The sequence below is a fragment of the Phacochoerus africanus genome, chromosome 12, assembly GCF_016906955.1.
Source record: "Phacochoerus africanus isolate WHEZ1 chromosome 12, ROS_Pafr_v1, whole genome shotgun sequence".
NCBI classification, from domain to species: Eukaryota; Metazoa; Chordata; class Mammalia; order Artiodactyla; family Suidae; genus Phacochoerus; species Phacochoerus africanus.
This window is the reverse complement of record NC_062555.1, coordinates 30176218-30201234: the sequence shown is the minus strand read 5'-3', so window position 1 is coordinate 30201234 and position 25017 is coordinate 30176218. Positions and strand designations below refer to the sequence as shown.

At 55.4% G+C, this 25017-nt stretch overlaps 1 protein-coding gene across 2 annotated transcripts in view; it reads left to right on the top strand.

The window, feature by feature from the left end:
* The window catches only part of SYT2 (synaptotagmin 2), an 83101-nt gene that overhangs the window by 42556 nt on the left and 15528 nt on the right, over nucleotides 1-25017 (top strand). The window contains exon 1 of one of the 2 annotated variants that reach the window (XM_047755254.1): nucleotides 11988-12173. The exons of the other annotated variant lie outside the window; for it this stretch is intronic. The gene's annotated coding sequence lies outside the window, so the exon portion shown is untranslated. Of the gene's footprint in view, nucleotides 1-11987; nucleotides 12174-25017 lie in introns of those variants that run through there. 2 annotated transcript variants of the gene reach the window in all.

The window sequence follows — 25017 nt, the reverse complement described above, 5'->3', positions numbered from 1 at the left end:
GCCAGCAGAGCTGAAGGGCACCACCCTCCCCCTAATTTGTCTTTTTTTTTTTTTTTTTTAAGGGCTTCATCCATGGCATATGGAAGTTCCCAGGCTAGGGGTCAAATTGGAGCTATAGCCACTGACCTATGCCATAGCCACAGCAATGCCAGATCTGAGCTGTGTCTGCAACCTATGCCACAGCTCACGGCAATGCTGGATCCTTAACCCACTGAGTGAGGCCAGGGATCTAACCCACATCCTCATGAATACTCATCAGGCTCTTAACCTGCTGAGCTGCAATGGGAACTACCCACCCCCTGCCAATTTGATCAGCAGGAACCTGAGGCCCTCAGAGGAAATGTGACCTGCTGGGGTCAGTGGGCAAGCTGGGAGCAGAGCCCCAGAGGTGGTGCAGGACATAGCCGGGGCCCAGATGGTTTGTTGATGATGTCCTAGCATAGCGGTTCCAGGCAGCCAAGGGGTGAGGGGGGCAGTCAGGCTCCATGTCAAATGCAGGGTCATGACCCCCACCTGAGCTAACTCAGGGAGGCAGGCCCCACGTACCTCCCCACCCTCCAGAAACCCTGCTCCGCTGCTGGCCCAGCCCAGCTTCTGTACCTTGTCAGGGCCAACAAGGGACTGCACTAGGCTTCTGGACTCGGGGGCAACATCGGGGTGAGGGAGGCCTCTGGGACACCTCCTACTGGCCAGTGGGAGTCAGTGCAAGGCTCTCCTGGGTGATGCTGGAGGGCTGTCTGCTCCCCCCTGGAATGGTACCCCTGCCAGGGTCTTCCTGTCCAAATGCTACCCAAGGCAGTGGGCCCCAGGTCTGCCTGGAGGCGAAGTCGTGGGTGCCTATGACCTGGGGGCATGCCTCCCATGCGGGTGGGTCTGAATTAGCTCTGCTCGCTGGGCCCGTTGCGCCACTGACCATAAAGAGATCAGCTGGCTCTGTCTGACCCTGGGGTTGGGCTTGGTTGGCTCGTATTTAGGGTGTGTTATGGTTCTCTGGACATCCCATTTCACAAAGGACAGATAGAGGGGTCTTGTCCAGAAGAATGTGGCCTGGATATTAAAGGCAGTGGAAAATGCTGGAACAAGGGTGGACCAGATCAGCAAAGGCATCCAGGAGGCCCGGGGGCTGTCCTCAGAGCTGAGTCGCACCAGTGGAGGAAGCCACAGGGAGACAGACTTTAGTTCAAGATAAGGCGGCCCACTGTCCTGGCTCTTACAGATGTGCAGACTGGGGAGGAGGGGGCTGCTGCCTGCCGGCAGGTGTGGGCAGAGGCCGGTCCATCAGGGATGCAAGTTGGGGCCTCGTGACCCTACTCACCCCCACCCTGGCCTCCAGGCACGTGCCTTTTGGGAAGATGTCATGGAAGTGAGGCATCCTACTAGATCCTAGACATGGCTTTGCTTCTCCAAGCCCCAGAATCCCACTCCAGAAACAAGGGCAGGAATATCTGATTCCCGGGGGTGGGAGCGAGAGAGCCTTGGAAGGATGGCGTGGCGTCTGGCTGGTGGGAGCCCTGCACTCGTGCCTGAGCTAACGGCAAGGTTCCTTCATCACGGATGCTCTGGGGCTCTTGATCAGCTGTTGCTTTAATAGCAGATAAAGGAGACGGGGGAATTCCTGGTGTGGCTCAGCGGAAACAAATCCGACTATTATCCGTGAGGATGCTGCAGGTTCGATCCCTGACCTCACTTGGTGGGTTAAGGATCCGGCGTTGCTGTGAGCTGTGGTGTGGGTCACAGACGTGGCTCAGATCTGGTGTTGCTGTGGCTGTGGTGTAGACCGGCAGCTGTAGCTTTGAGTCCACCCCTAGCCTGGGAACCTCCATATGCTGCAGGTGTGGCCCTAAAAAGCAAAAAAAAAAAAAAAAGGAAACGGGACAGGGCGACCCTGTGAAATGGGGTGTGCGTCCATCTGGAGGGGCCACCATCTCGGGGAGTCAGGCCTCTTCTCACCTGAACGGGCCCCTCCGTTTCAGTCCTCAGCTTCAGTCCTCCTCCAGGTTCACAATTCAGCACGTCTTTAGCCCAGATCCTCCGCTGAGGCCCTCTGTCCCCTGCACGTTCAGCATCTCCACCTGGACACCTCCAGGGGGACTCCACACCCACCTCATCCTCTTACCCAGCTGCCTACCCCCAGCGGACTCCAGGGTTTTCTTGCCCGGTGAGTGATGACCATCCAGTCTGCAGCCCACAAGTCCCATCAGTGCCCTGACCCCCTCTCTCCACATCAACCTGATGCCACACGGTCACTCCCCCCTCATCCCAGCACCCGGCCCAGCCGTTACCGCCTCTTTCCTGGATTGTACAGAGGCTGCTCACTCTGCCTGGTTAATGGTTCTGCAGCCTCAGTTCAGGTGCCACTTCCTCCGGGAAGCCGCCCTTGATCTCCCTGAGAGGTCCGTCCAATAGCCCTATAGCACCACCCACGCTCCCTCACAGCTCCGAGCGTAGCATAGATCTGTCGTGTGTAGGCATGTGGCTGGATCAGGCTCAGGTCCCTTAGTGGACTGGACACCCCACGAGGACACAGTCCTATCTGCTTTCCTCATCACTGCCCTGCCCGCCCCCCAATGCATTTGACATGTGAAGCACGTTGTGAACAGAAGGCTGTGCAATGGACAGAGAATCGCCAGGGTGAGTCTGGAGTCAGGTTCAGAGGGAGCCGTTCTGGCCCCTCCAGGATAAAGGGTTGGGCCGAGTGCAGGTCAGACTGGTGGGGGGAAGCAGGAAGCTGGCCTTTCGGGGGTGTGGGTAGCCTGGCGGCCTTCTTGGGAGAGCGAGCCTTCTAGGGTCACATGACTGAAAATATTGGCCTCAGGAGCAATTAGTTAAATTAATTAGCTCATCCATTTAAGCAGCAACTAAAGCAGTGGGGCCTGACGACCGTTTTGGGAAAGACACTCAATTATTTGCACCAATGTCACCCTCATTTCCCTGGTAAGCTCTGGGCCAGGGATGAGGCTAGAACACTCCATTAATTCCCCCTGTTTGGGGCCTGGGTGAGAGCTGGTTGAGAGCAGGCTGGCAGGGCTCCAAGTTCGGGGCCACCTGGAGACCATGCATCGATTATCTTCCTGACCCTCCTGGAAAGACATGGATTTGGGGGGCTCTGAGATGTCACCCCAGAGAGAAAGACTTGTTTGAAGTCACACAGCCAGTCAGCTCAAGGGACAATTTTTCTTTTCTTTTTTTTTTGTCTTTTTGCCATTTCTAGGGCTGCTCCTACGGCATATGGAGGTTCCCAAGCTAGGGGTCGAATCAGAGCTATAGCCGCTGGCCTGCACCACAGCCACAGCAACGCGAGATCCGAGCCGCATCTGCAACCAACACCACAGCTCACCGCAATGCTGGCTCCTTAACCCACTGAGCAAGGCCAGGGATCGAACCCGCAGCCTCTTTGTTCCTAGTTGGATTCGTTAACCACTGCGCCACGACGGGAACTCCTGGAGCTGTGGTATCTTCATGGAGGGCTGTTCACCCTGGGCTGTGCAGAGAATGGCTGGTGTCCCCGCCCCCGTCCCCATGCTGAGCACATGGAATCTCTGGGGTGGGGGCTGGCCCAGCTCCTCGGGTGACTGGAGGCTGAGGCTGAGGACCCCCACGCCGCAGCAAGCAACCTCCTGCCATCCCATTGTTGGGGGCAGAGTCCTGTCACCGTGCGCTCCGTCCACTCTCCTCAAGGACATGGAAAGCAGGGAAGCCTGATGTGTCAAAGTGGACCTGGGACAGTGTCCTGGGAACAGGATGCCATCAGTTGGAGGAGGAGTAGGCGATGGGGGCTGAGGACCCGCATGTGTGCATGGCCCCAGGGGATGGTCCTTTGGCATCACCACAGCCCTGACACATGCCCAGCAAGCCAGGCATCAGGGCCAGGAGCTCAGAGCCACCCACTGGAGGGCGAGGGCAGCCGGCTCCCAGCCGAGGGGTCTGAATGGTCAGACTCTACAGTCAACACGTGTGGCTTAGTGAAACCCTGCCTCAACTTTCCGTTCTGTAAAATGGGTATGTGAGCAAAAAAACGCACACAGACCTTTAGGGTTAGGGTTAGGGTTAGGGGTTAGGGTTGGGACCTTTAGGAAGGAGAAGAGATGGTTCTGGAGCATGTCGCAGCTCCTCCGACTTGAGGTAGGAGCTAGGAGATACCTGTGCTGAGGCAGCAAGAACTGACCAGCCTGGGTTCAAGTCTGGGACCAAAGCCAGTTGCTGTCACTTGAATTATTAACATTTTCAGAGCCAGTGTACACGCGCCGCACCCCATCCCCCTGCCCCCAAGAATCAATGTCTTCCAAAGGCACATCTCCCCTCCAAAGCCCTCCTGTGCCTTGTGTCCAAGTGCCCCCCAGATGTTTCCTCCTGAACTTGGCCTGGGCTTCCAAAGTGAACTCCCGCCCCCCCCCACTCCCTCCTGACCCCCCACCTGTTGTACGCCCACTCTTACTGGGTGACCCCTGCTGTGCGCCCATGCTTATTGGGTGACACCACCCCCCTGCGTGAGCCTTACTGGATGACACCTCCGACCCCCTGCCTGTCCTGCACCTGCTCTTATTGGGTGACCCCCACCCCACCCCATCTAGTAGCTCAGTGTGCAGTCTTCCTCCTAGACGTGCATGCCCACTGCTCCCCCAAAGCCCCGCCAGGGTCACCTCACCTGCCTGACCTCGCAGTAGGACTGCTTCTTTTCCACCTGCCTGGCTTCCTCCCTGCCCCCTGCCTGTGGGGTCGCAGCCACCCCTTCAGCCTGGCTGGGCCCCACAAGTCTTTTCTGTTTCCCGGTGCACGGAGTTATGTTTCCACGATGCTGTGGTCTGTTAACTGTGTGAAGGCAATATGCCTAAAAAAACAATGTGCAAACCTTAATTAAAAATAGTTTATTGCGTCGTGACGCAGTGGTTAATGAATCCGACTAGGAACCATGAGGTTGCGAGTTTGATCCCTGGCCTTGCTCAGTGGCTTAAGGATGCAGCGTTGCCGTGAGCTGTAGTGTAGGTCGCAGATTCGGCTCAAATCCTGAGTTGCTGTGGCTGTGGCATAGGCTGGCGGCAATAACTCTGATTAGACCCCTAGCCTGGGAACCTCCATATGCTGCAAGTGTGGCCATAGAAAAGACAAAAAAAAAAAGACAAAAAAATACTTTACTGGGAGTTCCCACTGTGGCTCAGCCGTTAACGAACCCGACTAGCATCCATGAGAACACGGGTTCCATCCCTGGCCTCGCTCAGTGGGTTAAGGATTCGGCATTGCCATAAGCTGTGATGCAGGTCAAAGATGCAGCTGGGATCCCGAGTTTCTGTGGCTGTGGTGTAGGCCAGCAGCTGCAGCTCTGATTTGACCTCTAGCGTGGGAACCTCCATATGCTGCAGGTGCAGCCCTAAAAAGCCAAAAAAAAAAAAAACCCCAAAAAACAAAAACAAACCAAAAAAACCCTGTATTGGGAGTTTCCACCATGGCACCGTGGTTAAGAATCTGACTGTAGCAGCTCAGGTTATTCTAGAGGCCTGGGTTCGATCTCTGGTGTTGTGGCAGCTATGGCTCAGCTTCAGTCCCTGGCCCAGGGAACTTCCATATGCCGCGGGTGGGGCCATAAAATGCAAAATGAAACAAAACAAAACAGAACGCTAACCATCCTCTTCCAGCTCATTGTAACTAACAGAAACCTAATGAAAAGTTTGAAATATTGCAGGAATTATGAAATTGCGATGCAGAGACGGGACGTGTGGGCAAGGGCTGTTGGAAAAATGGAGCTGATAGGCTTTCTGGACTCAGGGCTGCCACGACCTTCTGTCTGAGAGAACGTGGTATCTGCAAAGTACTGGCAAGCCAGCTGTGCCTGTGTAGACCCACCACCCCTCCAGCTCTGCCCGGTGCCTCCTGCCCCTACACTCTTGGGCACCTGGTGCCCCTCCAGGGCATTTTTACAGCCCCCACTTGAGGCTCCCCGCCCTGTCCAGGGGTGTCCCTGCTCCCTCCCAATGTCTCCACACACCTGCTGACCCTTCTGGTCTGCCTGTGTCCCAGCCCCACAGGGCTTACGGTCCTAGGTAAACCCGTGTCCATGGGGGCAAGGGGGGTGTCCCTCCTAGCTTCTCCTTTCAGAGGACACACACCTGTGCTCCTCACCTGCAGGTGGCTGTCCGGGCACCTCACAGGAGCTCACAGGTGGACAGCTCACGCCGTAAACAGTCGCCCTTTGCCAATTACACACCCACAGTCATGGGAGTTGATTCTTTCGGCTTCTTGGGTTCTCTGGGAAGCTCCTCCGAGCTCAGGCCCCATTCGTTTTCCTCTTCGGGGGCCTCTGCCAAACCCTGCTCTTCTCAGATGCTTGTGCATCTGCCTGGGGCTGGAGACGCCTTGGGGTCGCACCCCACGTCCAGGAGAAGCCTGTGTGGGGCGCCAGGGTGGCCTGTTTCTTAGTTCAGGGAGGCTAGAGCCGCAGAGCCTGGTGTGGCCTGGGTGGGGGCAGGATGCCCTGGAGCGGGTGCCCCCAGCTCTGGCACTTTCCCACTATGTGAACTGGGGCAAATCACTTGCACTGCTTTTTTTGGGGGTTGGGGGGACGCCACACCCCACAGCCCAGGGATCAGATCCGAGCTGCAGCCTCGAACTAAGCCTCAGCAATGCTGGATGCGCGTGTGGCGCCGAGAATGAACCCAAGTCCCAGTGCTCCCAAGCCACTGCCTGTCCCCTTGCGTCACAGCGGGAGCTCCCATTTGCACTTTTGAGCCTTGGTTTTCTTGGTTGTGAGCTGGGGACAGATACCCATTTCAGAAGATAGCTGTCAGGTTAGGTAGGACCCAGCTTCCTCACCCCGTCCAGCTCATGGTTAGGAATGAGGGCCTAATAGACAAGCTAGGCAGGTGGCAGAGGGAGTGGGGTGCAATCTCAGGGGCAGAACGCCAGCCTTCAGATGCTGTGTCTTCCACCCCCTAGCTGTGTGGTCTTGGGCAAGTTACTTTACCTCTCTCTGCCTTGTATTTCCTGTCTGTAAAAGGGGAATAGGAATAATCCACTTTCCTGGGGTTTCCTAAGTATTAAGTAAATTCGCATCAGACATTAACGTGGTACCTGGCACGTGGAAAGCATGCAGTGTGTGCTTTGTGTTGTCATGGTTATGAGCTCAGAACCCCAACCTCCTTAGGTCCATGCACCCACCTGCTTCTACGGAAACCTCTTCCCCCCAGGACGGCCTCACTCAGCCTTTGTCTGGGGGTCTTGGAGGCTGCCTGGTGAGGTCCTTTATGTTGGGGGGCCACTTGCCCACTTGCGGCTGGTGCCCCTGACTATCTTTCAAAGAATGAGAACCCCCTGGGGGTGAAATGTCCATTTGGGGGATCTCTCAGCAGGTGGCCAGGTCAGACAAGGTCAAGGGCCATCACTACCCCCCCCCCCACCGCCCCCGGCCCCAGGGTCCATCCCTCTGCCCCTCAGGCGCTGTTGTGAGGTCTGATCAGCTGCATTCTTCCTTCCCTTTTGGCCGCCTCGAGGCATATGGGGTTCCCAGGCCGGGGATCAGATCTGTGCCACAGCTGTGACCTATACCACAGCTTTGGTAACGCTGGATCTTCAACCCACTGCGCGGGGGCTAGGGATGGAACCTGTGTCCCCGGTGCTCCAGAGATACTTCTGATCCTGTTGGATCTTGTTGCACCATGGCGGGAACTCCCGCATTCCTCCTTTTTTTTTAAGGGCCACACCTGTGGCATATGGAAGTTCTCAGGCTAGGGGTTGAATTGGAGCTGCAGCTGCTGGCCTACACCACAGCTCGCAGCAACGCAGGATCCTTAACTCACTGAGTGAGGCCAGGGATCAAACTCACATCCTCATGGATACTAGTTGGGTCTTAACCCACTGAGCCACAAGGGGAACTCCCTGTTCTACGTTCTTTACGTGTTTTTTCACTGAGGCAATATTCACAATGATTGTACAAGGTGGAAAGCATTTTTGTTCCCATTTCACAGAGGAGGCACAAAGAGGTTAAGTCACTTGTCCAAGGTTACACAGCCGCTAAGTGGCAGAGCCAGGATTCAAACCTGGCATCTGGCTTCTGAGTCTATTTTTTTTTTTGTCTTTTTGTCTTTTTAGGGCCCCACCCGGGGCATATGGAGGTTCCCAGGCTAGGGGTCTCCTTGGAGCTGCAGCCGCTGGCCTACACCAGAGCCACAGCAACACGGGATCCGAGCCACGTCTGCAACCTACGCCACAGCTCACGGCAATGCCGGATCCTTAACCCACTGAGCAAGGCCAGGGATCAAACCCACAACCTCATGGTTCCTAGTCAGATTCGTTAACCACTGAGTCACAACGGGAACTCCCCAAGTCTACGTTTTTAGCATGATGTTCTCCGAGTCACCTGGGGCGGGCATGAATGTCCAGTCCTTCAGAGTCTGTGGCCTCAGCTGCTCAGATTGTCCAGTGAAGCTCAGGGAGAGGGGCGGGGAGGGTTGGCATGAGCACGGCGGTGATGGCAGGATTTAGAAGCTCTCTGTGGAAATTGAATTGCTGTGCTTCTGGAAGGGAAGGGCTGAGAGTCATCATTACTTTGTCTGGACAGGTCTGGAGTGGGGAGGGCACTCGGTCAAGGGGAAGAGCCTTTCAAGAGCCCTCTTATCTCCCCTCCTCCTTCCTGTCCCCTCATTCAGCTGAGGCTGGGCTCGGGTGGGAATTTCTGGTGAGGCCACCTCTGCCTACCGCTCCAGGGGAGCAGCCGTGGTGGTGGTGGGTCGGGCTGCAGGGCTGGGGGGAAGGGCCAGACCAGACAGGAAGGATGACAAGGAACAGCAACAGAAAGCCCATCCAGGGAAGTGACCAAGTCCCCACGTCCCCTTGGGGCCCTCTGATGGGCCCCCACCAGATCATCTCAGCATCAGGGGCAGCTCGGGGGTCTCTGCAGAGGAGGCACCGGGGCAGGTAGACTTAACCAGGGATGATTTTTGGTGATGCTGGCGCAGATCACAATGGAAGGCATGACGGCCACCAGGGCTCCACCCCGAGGCTGTGCCGCAGCTGAGGGCAAGGCAGGGCGAAGCCTAGGACCTGGCTGTGGACACGGGAGAGGCCCGGCTGGGGTGGGGGAGGGGCAGCCAAGGGACGAAGTGAGGGTCCCGGAACTGCTAAGGGAGAACAGGTGGGGGCGGGGGCAGGAGAAGTCTGGTGGTAGGGGGCCCCCGTCCATTTCTCTGTTCCCTCCTCACCAGCAGGAGCCGACAGTGGGCACTGGGAACGGCGCTGTGCTAGTCTCTGTACATGCATCGCCCGGTAAGCCCCACAGTAACTCTGTTTTAGAATTAGAATCCCTGCTGCAGGTGAGAAGCCACCTGCACAATTAGAGAGGCTGCACAATTAGCCCAAGGTCACGTGGTGTACTAGTGGCAGTGCCAGGGTTCAAGAACACCGAGCCTCAGAACCAGCAAGGTTTATTGAGGGAGGGAGCTTCCAGTCCAGGGAGGGGGAGATAAAAAGCAGAAGTGACAAGGGTGACCAGTGCTGCAGAGGTGAAGCACCGGGCAGGAGGCATCAGGGAACGAGCCCCGCAGGATGAAGGGCGTGGGAAGAGAGGATGGTGTCCTCCACTGAGGGGACCTCGTGTGCGGAGGTTCTGTGGCAGGAAGAGCACAGCCCTTTCAGGACCTGCAAGGTGATCAGTGCAGCTGGAGCACAAGGCTGGAGGCTGGGCAGCATGCAGGGGTGCTGACACAGGAGGCACTAGAGGACCGGGTAGGATGGGCAATGGGGGGGGGCACTAGCAGTCCCTGGGGAGGGGGGGGTGCAGCTTCCATGATGCACCCAGGCCCTGGGGACCATGCATCTGGGGTACAAGAAGAGCTCCAGGCCTAACTTGGCACCAACACGAGAACTTGAGAAACCTTTGGGGGCCGCCTCTGCCACGAAGGAGTGAAAAATTGTCCCTTCCTTGCCTTGCTCCTCTTACCGCTCCCCCACTGGGGGAGGGTTCTGGTGCTGGAGGGGCTCTAAGCTCCCCCCTCCCCATCTTGACTCACACCCTGCCCCCCAGCACTCCCTGCCCCCCAGGAGGGAAGGGACCCTCTGAAGGGAGCTCAGACCTTAAACACAGGTATTCTCAGAAAGAGCAGACAGTCCTGCAGAAATGCTTTGTTTTGCTGTAATTAGACCATTTTACTGGAGGCAGCTTTGAGTAAGGCTTGGGGATCCGTTTTACCAGAAGGAGCCACAAAGGCCATTTCATCCATCCCCCTGTATCCAGGCAGCATCACATTCCAGTCCTTAAGCCACAAGCTCTCTCTGCCAAGCAGGGTGGTGTCCTGGGACCGAGCAGCAGAAAATCCCAGCGTATCACCTGAATCCAGCCTGCAGAACTTTCAACCGCTTCCTTCCTCCTCCTGGCAAGACGCGCTTGTGGGATTTTGAGAGAGAAGGCTTTCTTTCTCCAAGGAGAAACAGAAGAGGGACAGCCAGGTGACAGGTGCCCCTCACTGTGGGAGATCAGCAGCTGGTGCTGGGCATGGAGGTGTGGAGGAAACCTCTGGTGCCCTCCTGCTGAACAGCTGACCTTGAGCTCTTGACCCCTGGGTGCCCTTTCCATCTGAGGAATGGCAAGAGGTGTGCAGAACTGACTGGAGGGCCTGGGGCATCAGTCCTGTCCCCTTCCCACCCGTGCGCAGCCCCACCAGGTAGGCGGGTGGCACACACGCCCTCAGCGCTTGCAGCCTAGAAGTCCCCAAGTCAGCGTTTTCTGCAGACCCGGGTCGGTGACTGGCTGCCGTTCTAAAGAGAGGCTCCAGCCCAGCGCGGAGCAGCAGTGCGGCAGCGGCACTGCAGTGGCCCAGCTCCGAGGATGTGGCTGGGGGCTGGGGACGCGGGGAGGAGGGCAGAGAAGCAGGGCTTTGCAGGTATCCTCGACTCTGCCCCCCGTGGAAGCCAGAGTAATCTCTCCCCCCACCACAGGATTTGGGGTTGTCCCTTCCTGAGTCGAACCCCAAACTTGATTCAGGATTCTGAGTATGCAGACCAGGAGGAGTTGCTAAGGGTGGAGGGGATGAGGCCAAGCATGGGGAGGGGGGACGTCGGGATGGGGGTGGCCTTTCACCAGCATAAGCTCCACTTGACTGAACTGGGGTCCTGAGATGTGGGCGGTGGGAGCTGAGGATTGAGGATGAGGTTCGGGAGGGACGCCCGGGCTGGCGTCTCCCCTGCCCCTCCCGCCCTGGAAGTGTAGGGAGTACCTGCCTCTGTGCTCAGGGGGGCCCAGGCCTTGCCCTCCCCGAGAAGGAGAAGCAGAGTGGTCCCCAGAGCCCTCGCGGTGGGGTCCCATCAGGTAGCGGGTCCGAGGTGCTGCGCCCCACACACTTCCTCTTCCTCGCTGGCCCCCTCCGCCCACGCTCTCCCCTCCCCAGACGCAGGAGAGCCCCGGACCCCGACTCCACCCACCGACGGGCGCTAGGAGGCGGCGGTCGGGGCGGTGGGGCTGGACGACCCCGTTTCCCCCGCCCCTTTTGTCTGCAACGCTCCCTTTCTCTTCCTTTTCTTCCCTTCCTCGACTCGGGAAAACCTTCATCTTTATCCCCTGAAGCAAATCGGCTCCCTCCCACCCGCTAGCCGGTTCCCGGCGCGGGGAGGACCCCCCGCCCCGCCGCCCTTCCCAGCCAATCCCGGCGCCCGAGAGGCCCGGAAAGCCCGTGGGTGGCGGGGTGCCGTGGGAGTGTCGCAGGGGGGCGCGCAGCGGGCGGGGGCGCCTCCGCAGCGCGCAGCTCCCCGCCGGGCTCCAGGGGCGCGCGCCCGGCCCCGCCCACCCCAAACTTCTCCAGGGGCGCGCGGTCGAGCCCTCTCGCCGCCCGCGTCTCGCGCGCACGCCCCCCAGCTGGTCGCCCTCGCTCCCGCCACCGCGGCCAAGGCCTGAGAGGGGACGGCGCGCAGGCGGGATCTCGAGGCGGGGGGCCTGCGCGGCGGCCGGCGGGGATCGCCCTGGGAGGGAGGGCCGGCCCGCGCCGCGTGCAGGCGGATGTGAGGAGAATCTCAATTGGCGGGCGGGAGCGGGGCAGGTGTTACTACTGCAGCGCGCGAGGGAGCCGGCGCGCGGAGCAGAGCCGCAGCGGCCGGGCCGCCGGGAAGTGCGGAGGGGGGCCTGGACTCTGGGACCGCGGCCGTCCCGCCCGCCGCCCTCTCCACGAGCTCAGGCCCACCGCTCCCGAACGTCCCCGGTAAGAGGAGCCATGCGGGGCACCTGCGACCGCGGCCGGGGGCGGGGGGGGGGGGCGCGGGCGCACACCTGGGGCTCTCTGACACCGGGCTTTCGCACAGCGGATAAACCCAGGGCAGGACGGAGCTCACGGTGGGGAACTGGGCTCCAGAAGGCCATTTGCGCCGGGATTACCCAGTTCGTCCCGGGGGAGGTGTCCTGAATCATCCCAGGAACCCCTTGCCCTCGTCGACAGCCGCGGGAAGGGGTGTCGCGGAGGGTGGATGGAGTGCGTGTGCAGTGGGGAGTGGGCGCGGGTCGAAGAAGGAAGGGCTCGGGGGCGGCCTGGCGCAGAGCTGGGCGCGCCGGGAACCTGGCTTCCTTTTCGCGTCCCCCATCCTGCCGTCCTGCCGCGGCCGTCTGGTCTGGGATGGGCCGCGGCATCTTCCGCCCTTTTCTCTCCCTGAAACTTTTCCGTACTCCAGCGAGCGCCGGGCTCGGTACATCGGAGGAAGCGAGGTCCCCAAAACCTCCGGGAGCTTGGAGGGACCAGAGTGGGGGTGGGAAAGGGGCAGCGGGGCATTCGGAGCGCATGCTCTACTCATTTTGCTGAGTGACCTTGGACGAGCTGCTGCACATCTCTGAACCTCAGGGTGATGGGGTGCGTGGTGCCCCAGTCGGGAGGGGGGACGCGTGGGGGCAGGGGGGCGGGGGAGCAAGCCCCCAGGCGCATCTGCCCCGGCCTCGGCGCGGCGCCCGCCTGCCTCTATGCAGAGCTTGACGCTTACTTCCTGGGGAGGTGGGTGGCAGTGTGGAGCCGTGCTTCCAGCGTGCCAGGGGGAGTCAGGAAGTTTCCATTCTGATCCTGCGTATGACCTTGGACAACCCACTCCCCTCCCCGGCCTCAGTATCTTCATGGGGAGAATGGGGTTTGGAGTTTATGACGGCTGAATTCTCTCCCAGTCCTGCCGCCTGCGGGACGCGTGGCCAGCGCATCCGTCTGTGATCTTGCCTCTGCAGAAGGTGTGTAGCTCTCTCCTCCCACAAAGGCAGCAGGGCTGTGAAACCTACATCTCTTCCTACTCTGAATCTCCAGCACTGTGGGCTCTCTTTGCAGGGGCAGAGCCTTCTCTGCAGAAAGTTTCCAGAAAGGCAGGTCAAGAGGCCTGGGCTTCAGTGGGGATCTCAAGGTCATGCTTGCCTCTAGGTAGGTGAGGATGATGGTCTGTACTCAGTGACCCCCGGCCTATGGCACCTGCTGTGCCCCTCGAGGCTCTGCCAGAGGACAGTCTGACCTGATCCCTAGGGATGCTTCTGGTTCTGTTCCAGTTGAGATGAAAATGGCTTCTCCCTGGGCTCAGGGTACTGTGGGAAGCCTGGTTTAAGATAGGAGGCCTGAGTTTACCTCTAGGCGCTGCCTCACATCCGTGTGACCTTGTGTGACCTTGGATAAACCCCTTGCCGTCTTTCCTCGCCAAACATGGGAGGAACTGAAGTGGGTAACTTTTTGGGACCCTCTGAGCTTTGAGGCAGTGGCTGCAGTTCCCGGTTGGAGTCTGATTGGACGAAGTGGGCCTGGCTGGGTGATGGGGCAGGTGGCCTTGGGATGTCCCCCGAGTAGAGATGGCTCGGTACCCTGTATGAGTGGGTCCCTGTCAGACCCATGCGCCCCTGCCGTGCATTCCAGGAGACCCGGGCTTTGCTGGTCGTTGGTCGTGTGACCTTGACCACGTCACTCACATCCTTGAGCTTCGGTTAGTTGTCAGAAGGAAGTAACAGCTGTGGCAGTTTGTACATTGTGGAGGAGTGAATAAGAACCACAGGTCTGATGCTTGGCCTGATGTGGAGGCTGCCAAGTCCTGAGCGGCGGCGGCTGCTGAGAACGATGAAGACACATGGGGAGCTGGGCCAACAGAGGCCAGAGGAGCGGGGCTGTGGGCACTCGGGGTGAGCTCCGCAGGTTTCGGAGCTTCCCTGCAGAATTGGGACAGCGGCCCTGCCTCCCTCTCTCTGTCTCTCTGTCGGACCATCAGAGTGATTCTGCAGCAGAAACTTCATGGGAAAGAAAGAGACCACTAGACATTCTGTTTGTCTTTTGCAGTTCCCTTGCCTCACTTCCTGCCATACCTCAGTGGTCACCTGCTGGGGGTCCAGGAGTTCCCGTTGTGGCTCAGTAGTTAAGGAACCCAACTAATATCCATGAGGACAAGGGTTCGATCCCTGCCCTTGCTCAGTGGGTTAAGGATCTGGCGTTGCCATGAGCTGTGGTGTAGGTGGCAGACTTTGCTTGGATCTGGTGTTGCTGTGGCTGTGGTGTAGGCCAGCAGCTGCAGCTCTGATTCGACCCCTAGCCTGGGAGCCTCCATGTGCTGCAGGTGCGGCCCTGAAAAAAGCAAGAACAAACACAGAGAAGCTGACGGTCAAGAGCAAAGAGTTTGCAGGCAGACAGGTCCCAGCCTCTTATTTTGGCTCCTTCCTTATTAGCTCTGTGAATTGAGGTGAAGCGCTTAACCTCTCTGAGCCTCAGTCATGCCATCTGTGAAATGGGAATAATGTTATCTCCTTTTTAGGAATTATTCCCATGTTTTTCTGAAGATTACATGGGAATAATTTATATAAAACTCCCGGGATGTGAACTAAGCATAGGTTCTGTGTCATCACAGAAGAGGCTCAGGTTAGAGGAAGAGCCTGCTGTCCCACAGATGTCACCACACACAGGCTTTTGAGAAAGCCCTATCTTCCTCATCCTCTTCTTGCTGTGCTGTGCGTTAAGTTCGGGAGCTGGACACCGTGGCTCACGTCACAGGGCCTTGGGGTGGAGGCTGCAGAGAGGAGTCTGCAGGCTAACAGAAGGCCCCTGGTGACAGCCTCCATTCAAGGTTAGTCAGAAGGAAAGGGCTGGAACATAAGGTCTTGGAGAAAAGGCCTTGCTGCCCAAGAGCCATGTCAGGTGAATGGATCCACAGCTGGCCTACTGGACAGGGCCGTGGGCATCGTCTCACTCAGTATCCGATTTTGGTGACGGAGAACCTGGGCTCAGAGAGGGGGAGCACCTTCCCTGCGTCACACAGCATGTGAGCCTCAGAAATGGGGCTGCAGGGAGTTCCCTCTGTGGCACAGTAGTTAAGGAACCCAACTAAGATCCATAAGGTTGCAGGTTCGATCCCTGGCCTCACTCAGTGGGTTAAGGATCTGGTGTTGCCGTGAGCTGTGGTGTAGGTCGCATACGCGGCTGGATCTGGCCTTGCTGTGGCTGTGGTATAGGCCGGCGACTGCAGCTCCGATTGGACCCCTGGCCTGGGAACCTCCATATACTGTGGGTGCGGCCCTAAAAAGCAAAGAGGAAAAAAGAAAAAGAAAAGGAAACGGGGCTGCCCCTGCCCTGTGGACCCTCAGTCCAGCGCCCTTTATGAGCAGTTGGTTAATTTCCATCTCTTCTAAAATCGCAGCACATGGGCAGGGCCTTGATTGCAGTGGAAAGGACATGTGAGCATCAGGTCCTGTGTTCAAAGGAGGCAGGTTAGAGCACCGAGGCCCAGGAGGGTGAGAGGTGTGGCCGGAGCTTGCCCTGCTTCCCTGGGGTCCAACAGGCCACACGGCAGCAGGACAGCCAGAGAAACAAACCCAGTGGGCGTGGGGAAGGGAGAGAGCTCAGAGAGGCCGAAACGACTTCCAAGACCCAGATTTTCATTCTTGGCTTTGGCTCTTGGCTGGTCTCCGCCGGCCCCTGCCCGAGCTGTTCCGTGACAGCCGGCCTTGCCTTGTGAGAAGAGACGGTGGCCAGCCCCTGGATTCACTTCCATCGGGGACACCCGCCCAGTGAAAGAGTCAATATTTGCCCAGTGGCAAAGGCAGGGAGCTAAATCCAGTTTGGGATGCATGGAGGGAGTGGTCCTGCAAAGAGAGGTCATGGCGTGTGGGGCCTGCGGTCTTAGCCCTTGACTTTGGCCGTCTCAGCATTGCCGCCTTAGATAAGCCTCCAGCTCCATCCTGTGGCTCCGTCCTGGCAGCCTGACCCTTGATAAATCTTATTGTTTGGGGCTGGCGCCTTCCCAGCTTCCAGCTTCCCCGGGAAATGGGACTTTTGCAGAATGGCCTTGGAGCAGATGGCCCTGGGAGCAGGGCTCGGGCTGGCTTCCCTGTCGGCTGGGGCCCAGGGAGAGATGCGAGAGGTTCTTGTCAGGTCAAGGGCAGCTGGGAATGATATTTTTTCCCCTCTGCTTTTGTTTTGCTATCTTTCCGTCTTCCTCCTCTGCATCCTGCTGCCTGTTCTCTGTGTCCTGCACTTAGGAAGGGCCTGGGGGGAGGAGGGCCGGAGCCTGCAGCCTTTTCTCCACTGAAATGCAGCCCCCGGGCCCGTGGCATCTGTGGCTGCTTTGATGGCTTTGGGTTCGCAGTTCAACAAAGGGAGCTTTTGGAGGCAGCAGTGCTGCTTGTGTGAGGCACCAGGGCTGCACTGCAGCAGGAAAGGCTCGGGGAGGCCCAAGAAGGGACTTCCTGCCCTTTCCCGGGCACCCCAGTGCTTCGTGTGTCCTCCAGGAGGGGAACCATGAGTGGATCCAGCCAGCCCCTCACCCTCTTGGGCATGCACTGGCCTGTCATTGTCCCTGGAGAGGCCACGGTGATGGTCCCGGAGGTCAGGGCTGCTGGTCCAAGGCTCACTGGTTCCCTGGCCCCCAGTGATCACGAGGCTGGCAGTCCCTGGAGAGCGGACGGGTAGGGCAACTCCTACCATGGAGGACCAGCTGTGTGGGACTGTGGACCTGGGGCAGCTCAGTGGAGTGAGCCAGCGCAGGCCCGGGCCCGGTTCTGCCCAGCCAGCCCTGTAGCCTGATCTGCTCGGCCAGCACAGAGCCGCCTCCAGCCTGCTCCCCACTGCTCACCAGGCTGGGACTTGAGGGCGGCCGGCTGGTTGGAGGCAGATTGCAGCCTGTCCCCTGCAGGCCCCAGCACATGGCCCGGGTGGGAGTCCAGCCCAGCTTCTGGCGCTGGTCAGGGACTCACCACATCTCCAGGGGCCCATCCTGGTGGGGGCTGGGGTGCTGCCCTTGCATCACGCAGGTGCTCAGCGTCACGGCCTCTGTCACTTCCCCGCCTCCTGGCTGAGTTCCTGTAACCCTCGGTACTCAGTTTCCGCATCTTTAAGGTGGAAATAAAATAGTTGGTATGCCACAGTGTGGATGGGAAGATTTCACGTATTAATATTTATATGAAGCTCTAAGAATAGTAGGTGCGCTAAAGATTTAGCCGTTGTTGGTACTGCAGTTCTCGAAACCGAAGGGGACATTTTTGCAGATAGAGAAGTACAGCGTGGGAGCCGGGGATGGGGGTGTGACAAGGATGTGACCATACTTGGTCAGAAGGACCGGGAATCCAGTGACCTCACTGCGAAGTTACCGCACGTGGCTCCAGGCGAGTGGTCCCCTCTGAAAACATGCAGAAGGGTGACCGCCTCCCTCATGTCTCCCCAGATGTCCTGGATGATGGTTTGAGATGCTGGCCTCCTCTGGCCTCAGCTCTGCCCGGACAGGCTTCCTGGCCGAGGTGCTGGCCTGTTGACTTTCACCAAACCCAGTGGGCTGCTCTCGCAGAAAGGACACGCGGGTTCCTGGTGGCTCCGGGCTGTGCCATCTCCCAGTGTCCGCTCTTCTGTACTCAGCCAGGAGAGGGGGTGGCAACTTTGTGTCTCAGTGCTCCTTAGCAGGGAGGCAGGGGTTCCTGGATGTGGTCTGTGATTATGTGAGCAGGGTGGGCTGGTAGGAGTGTCCCCTTCAAGCTGGGACACCTGCTGGTGATCCCTGGGGTGGGAAAGGGGCTTCCTTCCTCCACACCCGCGGCCAGGCTGTCTGCAGTGCAAGGACTGGGGAGGGATGTGACTCGGGGCCTTCAGCAGCTTTCCTGCCAGCAAGCCCAGGACCATGGTCCATGGTGGTCTTGTCCCCTCCTTGGAGGGGGTGGCACCAACCTGACTTGTGGAGAGTAGCAAGCTGATGATTCGGCCGTGGGTCTCTGCTGAGGTTCCCGCAGGAACCCAAGGCACAAGCTGAGTGGTGCCTCTGCCCATCATCCTCTGGCTCATCCTTTGGGGCGAGTGTGGTGGGTGCGGAGGGGGGGCTGCACCAGAGGTGCTCAGGCCTTGGAAATGTCAGTTTCTGGAAGTCTCCTCAAAGTCTCTTCTGAAATACCCTTTCACCAAGAGCCCCGGAGGTGAGTGGCTTTGCCGAGGTGGCCGGCAAGGTCACCTCCATGGCGAGTGCACGCCCTGGAGTCCACTGTGTCTCATCTATCCCACCCCCAGCCTTCCCAGAGGAGGTGTGGGCAGTGGTTAGAAGCATAGGGTCCCAGGCTGGACCTGTCTTCTGTGACCTTGGCCTTGACCTCCAATCCCACTGAGCGCCTTCTGTCAGGAAGCTGGCATGAGAGGAGGTAGCTGAGTGGCTCCTCAGTAGAGGGAGCAGAGGGGTTCCCCTGGATCTTGGGGGTCAGGCTGGATTCAGTCTCTGGAGATGCTTCAGGAAAGAGCCCTGCACTTGGAGGTCAGTGCCACACAGTCCGGTGTCAGACCCTGCACCTCCTGGCCATACTATGGGCCCTCTGAGCCCGTTGTCCTGTCCAGCCCCGAGGGGCTGTCCTTCTCTTTGGGCGACAAAGGCTTTTTCCTTTAAAACACAGCTTGACTGAGATGCGTTTCCCTCCTTTCGGATTCAGTGGTTTTTGGTAGGGTCAGAGTTGTCACCCACCACTGTCTAACTTCAGAACACGAGTCACCCCGAAGGACAACTGTATACATCAGCGGGCACTCCCGTTCTCCCTTTGCCCAAGCTCCAGCTGCCCCGATCCCCTACCTTCCGTCTGTCTGTCTCTTCTGGATGTTTCATAGACATAGACTCGTACAATGTGTAGTCTTTTGTGACTTGCTTCTTTCGCTCACATAGTGTTTGCATGGTCGTCCATGTTGTATCGAGTATAGGCTTTCCTGGACCCTCCTTTACTCTGTGTCCCCTGCTTCCTGGCACCTGCCAGTCAGAGTTCCCGCGGGTGCCAGGCGCTGAGCTGAGTGTGCCCTAGGGGACAGAGCACTTATCCCCCACCCCCAGCAGGGATGGGCAGTGCCTCTGCTTTAGGGGGAGGGGTCCAGGATGAGGAGGTGCCTTCTCTGAGCTGGCAGGTGGCGGTGGAGGATATGGGCAAAGGCTGTCCTGTCCCACAGCCTCTGCACTACATGGATAGGAAAGGGATTCTGAGGGGCCCTGGACCCAGGGAACCCAGGGAGTGTCTCTGGGCAGGTGGCCGGTGGGTGTCCATGTCTGCTCTCACCCTGCCTGGGGTGGTGTGGCTGCAGGCACACGCTCACCAAGCAGCCTGCCTCCGCCGCCGGGTGGGCTCAGCCCCCACCCCCCTCCCCTCAGGGCCTGTGCACCTCAGTGTTTTAAGGTCTTGCTGAGCTGCCTGTCCTGACTCGGCTCCCACATTCTTCCTCTTCACTGAACAGCCCTGGCCCTGTTGTCCGCCTACACTGCTATCCCTCAGGTGGGGGCCAGAGCTGGGATGTAACCCCATCTGGGTCCAGCTCAGCCCTGCAGCGCGTCCCGGTGAAGTGCTCCCGGCTCACCGCATGGTGGCAGCACGGTAGTCGAGTCCTGGGATCTTACACTGACCCCCCACCCCATCAAAAGCCCAGAAATAGCAGTATTTAAACCACCAAGTCAAAACATAGTATTTTGTCGCTCCTGGATGGCTCGTCAGGTGCAGAAGGCAGTTGGGTACCTTCCAACAGCAGTTTAGTACAGTGCGGTTTGTGGATGCAGGGGACTGGTTAAAAGTGATGATGCCCTGCCATAGAGAGTTTGGGTTTGCCTGTGCGTGTGAAAGTTACATTGACACTACACTGGGCTCTGTTAAATGTGCAGCAGCCTTACCTCTAGGCACATACCTGCATTAAAAGACGCTCTGTGTTGAAAAATGCCAAAACAGCTGCAATAGTAACATGAAGATTGCTGATCGGAGATTCACCACAGCAAATGTAATAATGAAGTTTGAAATAGTGTGAGAATTACCAAAATGTGATGCAGAAACACGGAGTGAACAAAGGCTGTTGGAAAAATGGCACCAGTAGAGCCGCAGGGTCGGGCAGCCACGGACCTTCAGTCTGCTGAATACACGACATTGAAGGGCATAAACTGAGGTGTGCCTGTGTCTCCTACCACTTTTAGGAAGATGACTTAATTTTCTTTTTTTTTTTTTTGGCTTTTATTCAATTAATTAGCTAATTTATTTATTTAAGTTTTTTTGGTTTTTATTTAATTAATTTATTTAAAGTCTAGTCGAGGAGCTCCCTGGCAGCTCAGCAGGTTAAGGCTCTGGTGTTGTTCCTGCTGTGGCTCAGGTTTGGACATTGGCCTGGGCACTTGCACGTGCCATGGGCGTGACCAAAAAATGTGGTTGATTTACAATGTTGTGCTAATTGTGTGTACAATTTTGTATAGCATAGTGACTTATATGTGTATACATATCCTTTTTCTCATATTCTCCATTATGGTTTATCCCAGGAGACTAGATGTAGTTCCATGTGCCATATAGAAGGACCTCGTTGTCTACCCATTCTTTTTTTTTTTTTTTTAATCTTTTTGTCTTTTTGCCTTGTCTAGGGCCACTTCCCATGGCATATATATGGAGGTTCCCAGGCTAGGGGTCTAATTGGAGCTATGGACGCCGGCCTACACCACAGCCACAGCAATGCAGGATCCGAGCCACATCTTCGACCTACACCACAGCTCATGGCAACAACGGATCCCCAACCTACTGAGCGAGGCCAGGGATCGAACCTGCAATCTCATGGTTCCCAGTTGGATTTGTTAACCACTGCGCCACAATGGGAACTCCTTTTTTATTTTTATTTTTTATGTGTTTATTTTTTCCATTCTTTTTTTTTTAATTTAAATTTTTTTGAATTATAGTCGATTTACAATGTTGTGTTGATTTCTGCCGTACTGCATAGTGATTCAGCCACGCATGTATGCATAGCCATTCCCATAAAGGTCACCACAGAACGTTGAGTAGCGTTCCCTGTGCTAGACAGCAGGTCACACGTCACCGGTGACCATCCATTCCATGCATAAAAGTGTGCATTTACCATTTTCAAACCCCCAGTCCCTCCCTCCCTTCTATCTCTTTGATAACCGTAAGTTTGTTTTCAAAGTCTGTGAGTCTGTTTCTGTTTTGCAAATAAGTTCATTTGTAGCCTTTTTTATTTTATTTTATTTTTTGTATCCTTTTTTAAAGATTTCACATATAAGTGATCTCATACGATGTTTATCTGTCACTGTCTGACCTACTTCGCTTAGTATGAGAATCTCTAGGTCCATCCATGTTGCTGCAAATGGCATTATTTTGTTCTTTTTTGTGGCTGAGTAGTAGTCCGTCGTGTATATGTACTATATCTTCTTAATCCATTCATCTTTTGTTGGACATTTAGGTTGTTTCCATGTCTTGGCTGTTGTGAATAGTGCTGCAATGAACATAGGGATGCATGTATCTTTTCGAGTCATGGTTTTCTCCAGGTCAGATGCCAGGGGTGGAATTGTTGGATCAAGTTGTAGTTCTGTATTTAGTTTTTTAGAGAACTTCCATACTGTTCTCCGTGGCTGCACCAATTTACATTCCTACCAGCAGTGTAAGAGGGTTCCTTTTTCTCCGTACCCTTTCTAGCATCTATTGTTTGTAGACTTTTTTTTTTTTTTTTACGGCCACATGTATGCCATATGGGAGTTCCCAGGCTAAGGGTCAAATCAGAACTGCATCTGCCAGCCTTGCCACAGCCATAGCAACATGGGATCCGGGCCACGTCTGCGACCTATACCAAAGCTCACGCCAATGGCAAATCCTTAATCCACTGAGCGAGGACAGAGCTTGAACCAGCATCCTCATGGATACCAGTCAGGCTCATCACTGCCGAGCCACAGTGGGAACTCCTGTTTGTAGACTTTATGATGATCGCATTCTGACCCATGTGAGATCTCACATTAGTTTTGATTTGCATTTCTCTAATAATTAGCATTTTTTTTTCTTTTTATGGCTGCACCTGCAGCACATGGAAGTTCCTGGGCCAGGGGTTGAATTGGAGGTGCGGCTGCAATCTCTGCCACAGCTACAGCAACACTATATCCGAGCTGCATCTGTGGCCTATGCTGCATCTTGCAGCAATGCTGGATCCTTAACCAGCCAGGGATTGAACCCATATCCTCACAGAGACAGTGTTGGGTCCTTAACCTACTCAGCCACGCCAGGAACTCTGCTTTTGGTTTCACCAATCTTTTCTATTGTTTTCTTCATTTCTATTTCATTTATTTCTGCCATCATCTTTATGATTTCTTTCCTTCTACTAACTTGGGGTTTTGTTTATTCTTCTTTCTCTAGTTGATTGAGGGGTAAGTCTAGGTTGTTTATTTGAGATATTTCTTGTTTCCTGAGGTGAGACTGCATTGCTATAAACTTCCTTCTTAGAACTGCTTTTGCTGCATCCCATAGGTTTTATGTTTTACTTTTATTTTTATTTTTGCTTTTTAGGGCTGCTCCTGCAGCATATGGAGGTTCCCAGGCTAGGGGTCAAATCGGAACTACAGCTGCCGGCCTACACCACAGCCATAGCAATGCAAGATCCAAGCCACGTCTGCGACCTACACCACGGCTCATGGCGATGCGGGATCCTTAACCCACTGAGCAAGGCCAGGGATCGAACCCACATCCTATGGATCCTAGTTGGGTTCGTTACTGCTGAGCCACGATGGGAACTCCTCCCATAGGTTTTAGATGATTGTGTTTTTATTGCCATTTGTCTCTAGGTATTGTTTGATTTCCTCTTTGATTTCTTCAGTGATCCATGGGTTGTTTAGTAGCGTATTGTTTAGCCTCCATGTGTTTGTGTTTTTTGCAGGTTTTTCTTGTGGTTGATTTCTTGTCTTATATCCTTGGGGTCAGAAAAGATGCTTAATGTGATTTCAATTGTCTTACATTTAGCCAGGCCTGATTTGTGGCTCAGAATGTGATCTATCCTGGAGGATGGTTCGTGTGTCCACGGGTGCTTGAGAAGAATATATATTCTGTTGCTTTTGGATCTTATATATATATATTTCAATTAAGTCTATCTGGTCTATTTCATAACTTTTTCCCCTTTATTTTATGGCTGTACCTGTAATAGCATCTAGAAGTTCCTGGGCCAGGGATTGAATCTGAGCCCCAGCTGCGACCTATACCGCAGCTATAGCAACACCAGATCTTTTAACCCACTCCGCTGGGCCAGAGGTCAGACCCACACCTCTGCAGCGACCCCAGCTGCTGCATTCGGATTCTTAACCCACTGCACCATGGTGAGACCTTCTGGTCCATTGAGTCATTTAAGGCCTGGGTTTACTTTTTGATTTTTTTTGTCTGGACGATCTGTCCATTGCTGTGAGTGGAGTGTTGAAGTCCCCCACTATTATTGTAATATTTTTAGTTTCTCTCTCTCTTTTTTTTTTTTTTTTTGCTTTTTAGGGCCGCACTCATGGAATATGGAGGTTCCCAGGCTAGGGGTTGAGTCAGAGCTACAGCTGCCAGCCTCTGCCAGAGCCACAGCAACACCAGATCTGAGCCATGTCTGTGACCTACACCACAGCCACAGCAATGCAGGATCCAAGCCATGTCTGCAACCTAGAACACAGCTCATAGCAATGCCGGATCCTTAACCCACTGAGCAAGGCCAGGGATCAAACCCGCAACCTCATGGTTCCTAGTCAGATTCCTTTCCACTGAGCCACAACGGGAACTCCTAGTTTCTCTTTTTAAGGCCATTAGTTGTTGCCTTATATGTTGAGGTGCTTCTGTAGTGGGTGCATATATTTACAATTGTTATATCTTCTTCTTGGATTGATCCTTTGATCATTACATAATGTCCTTCTTTGTCTCTTGTAACCATTTTAATTTGAAAGTCTATTTTGTTTGATATGAGTACTGCTACTCCAGCTTTCTTTTGATTTCCATTTGTATGGAATGTCTTTGTCCCTCCTTTCACTTTCGGTCTGTATGTGTCCCTAGAACTGAAGTGGGTCTCTTAAAGACAACATATATACAGGTCTTGCGTTTGTATCCATTCAGCCAGTCTGTGTCTTTTGGTTGGAGCATTTAATCCATTTACATTTAATATAATTAGCCATATGTATGTTCTTACTGTCATTTGGTTAATTGCTTTGGATTTATTTATTTTATTATTTTTTCTTTTTATGGCACACCTGCAGCACATGGAAGTCCCCAGGCTAGGGGTTGAATTGGAGCTGGAGCTGCCGGCTTTTTGCCACAGCCACAGCAATGCCAGATCTTACTTGCATCTTTTTGGGTTTTTTTTGTTGTTGTTTTTTGTTTTGCTTTCTAGGGCTGCACCTGCGGCATATGGGAGTTCCCAGCTTAGGGGTCAAAGTGGAGCTGCAGCTGCCCACCTACACCACAGCCACAGGAATGCCAGATCCAAGCCATGTCTGTGACCTATACCACAGCTGATGGCAACTCTGGATCCTTAACCCACTGAGCGAGGCTAGAGATCGACCCCACATCCTCCTGGACACTATATAGGAGTGTAAACCCATTGACCATGATGGGAACTTCTATGGCCTTTTCCTTTTCACCTAGAGAAGTTCCTTTAGCATTTGTTGTGAAGCTAGTTTGGAGGAGATGAATTCTCAGCTTTTGTTTGTCTGTTGATTCCTCTGTGATCTGAATGAGAGCCTTGCTGGGTAGAGCATTCTAGGTTGTAGGTTTTTCCCTTTTCTCACTTTATATCATTTTATTTTTTGCTTTTTAGGTTTTTTTTTTTCTTTTTTCTTTTGGAGCTGCAC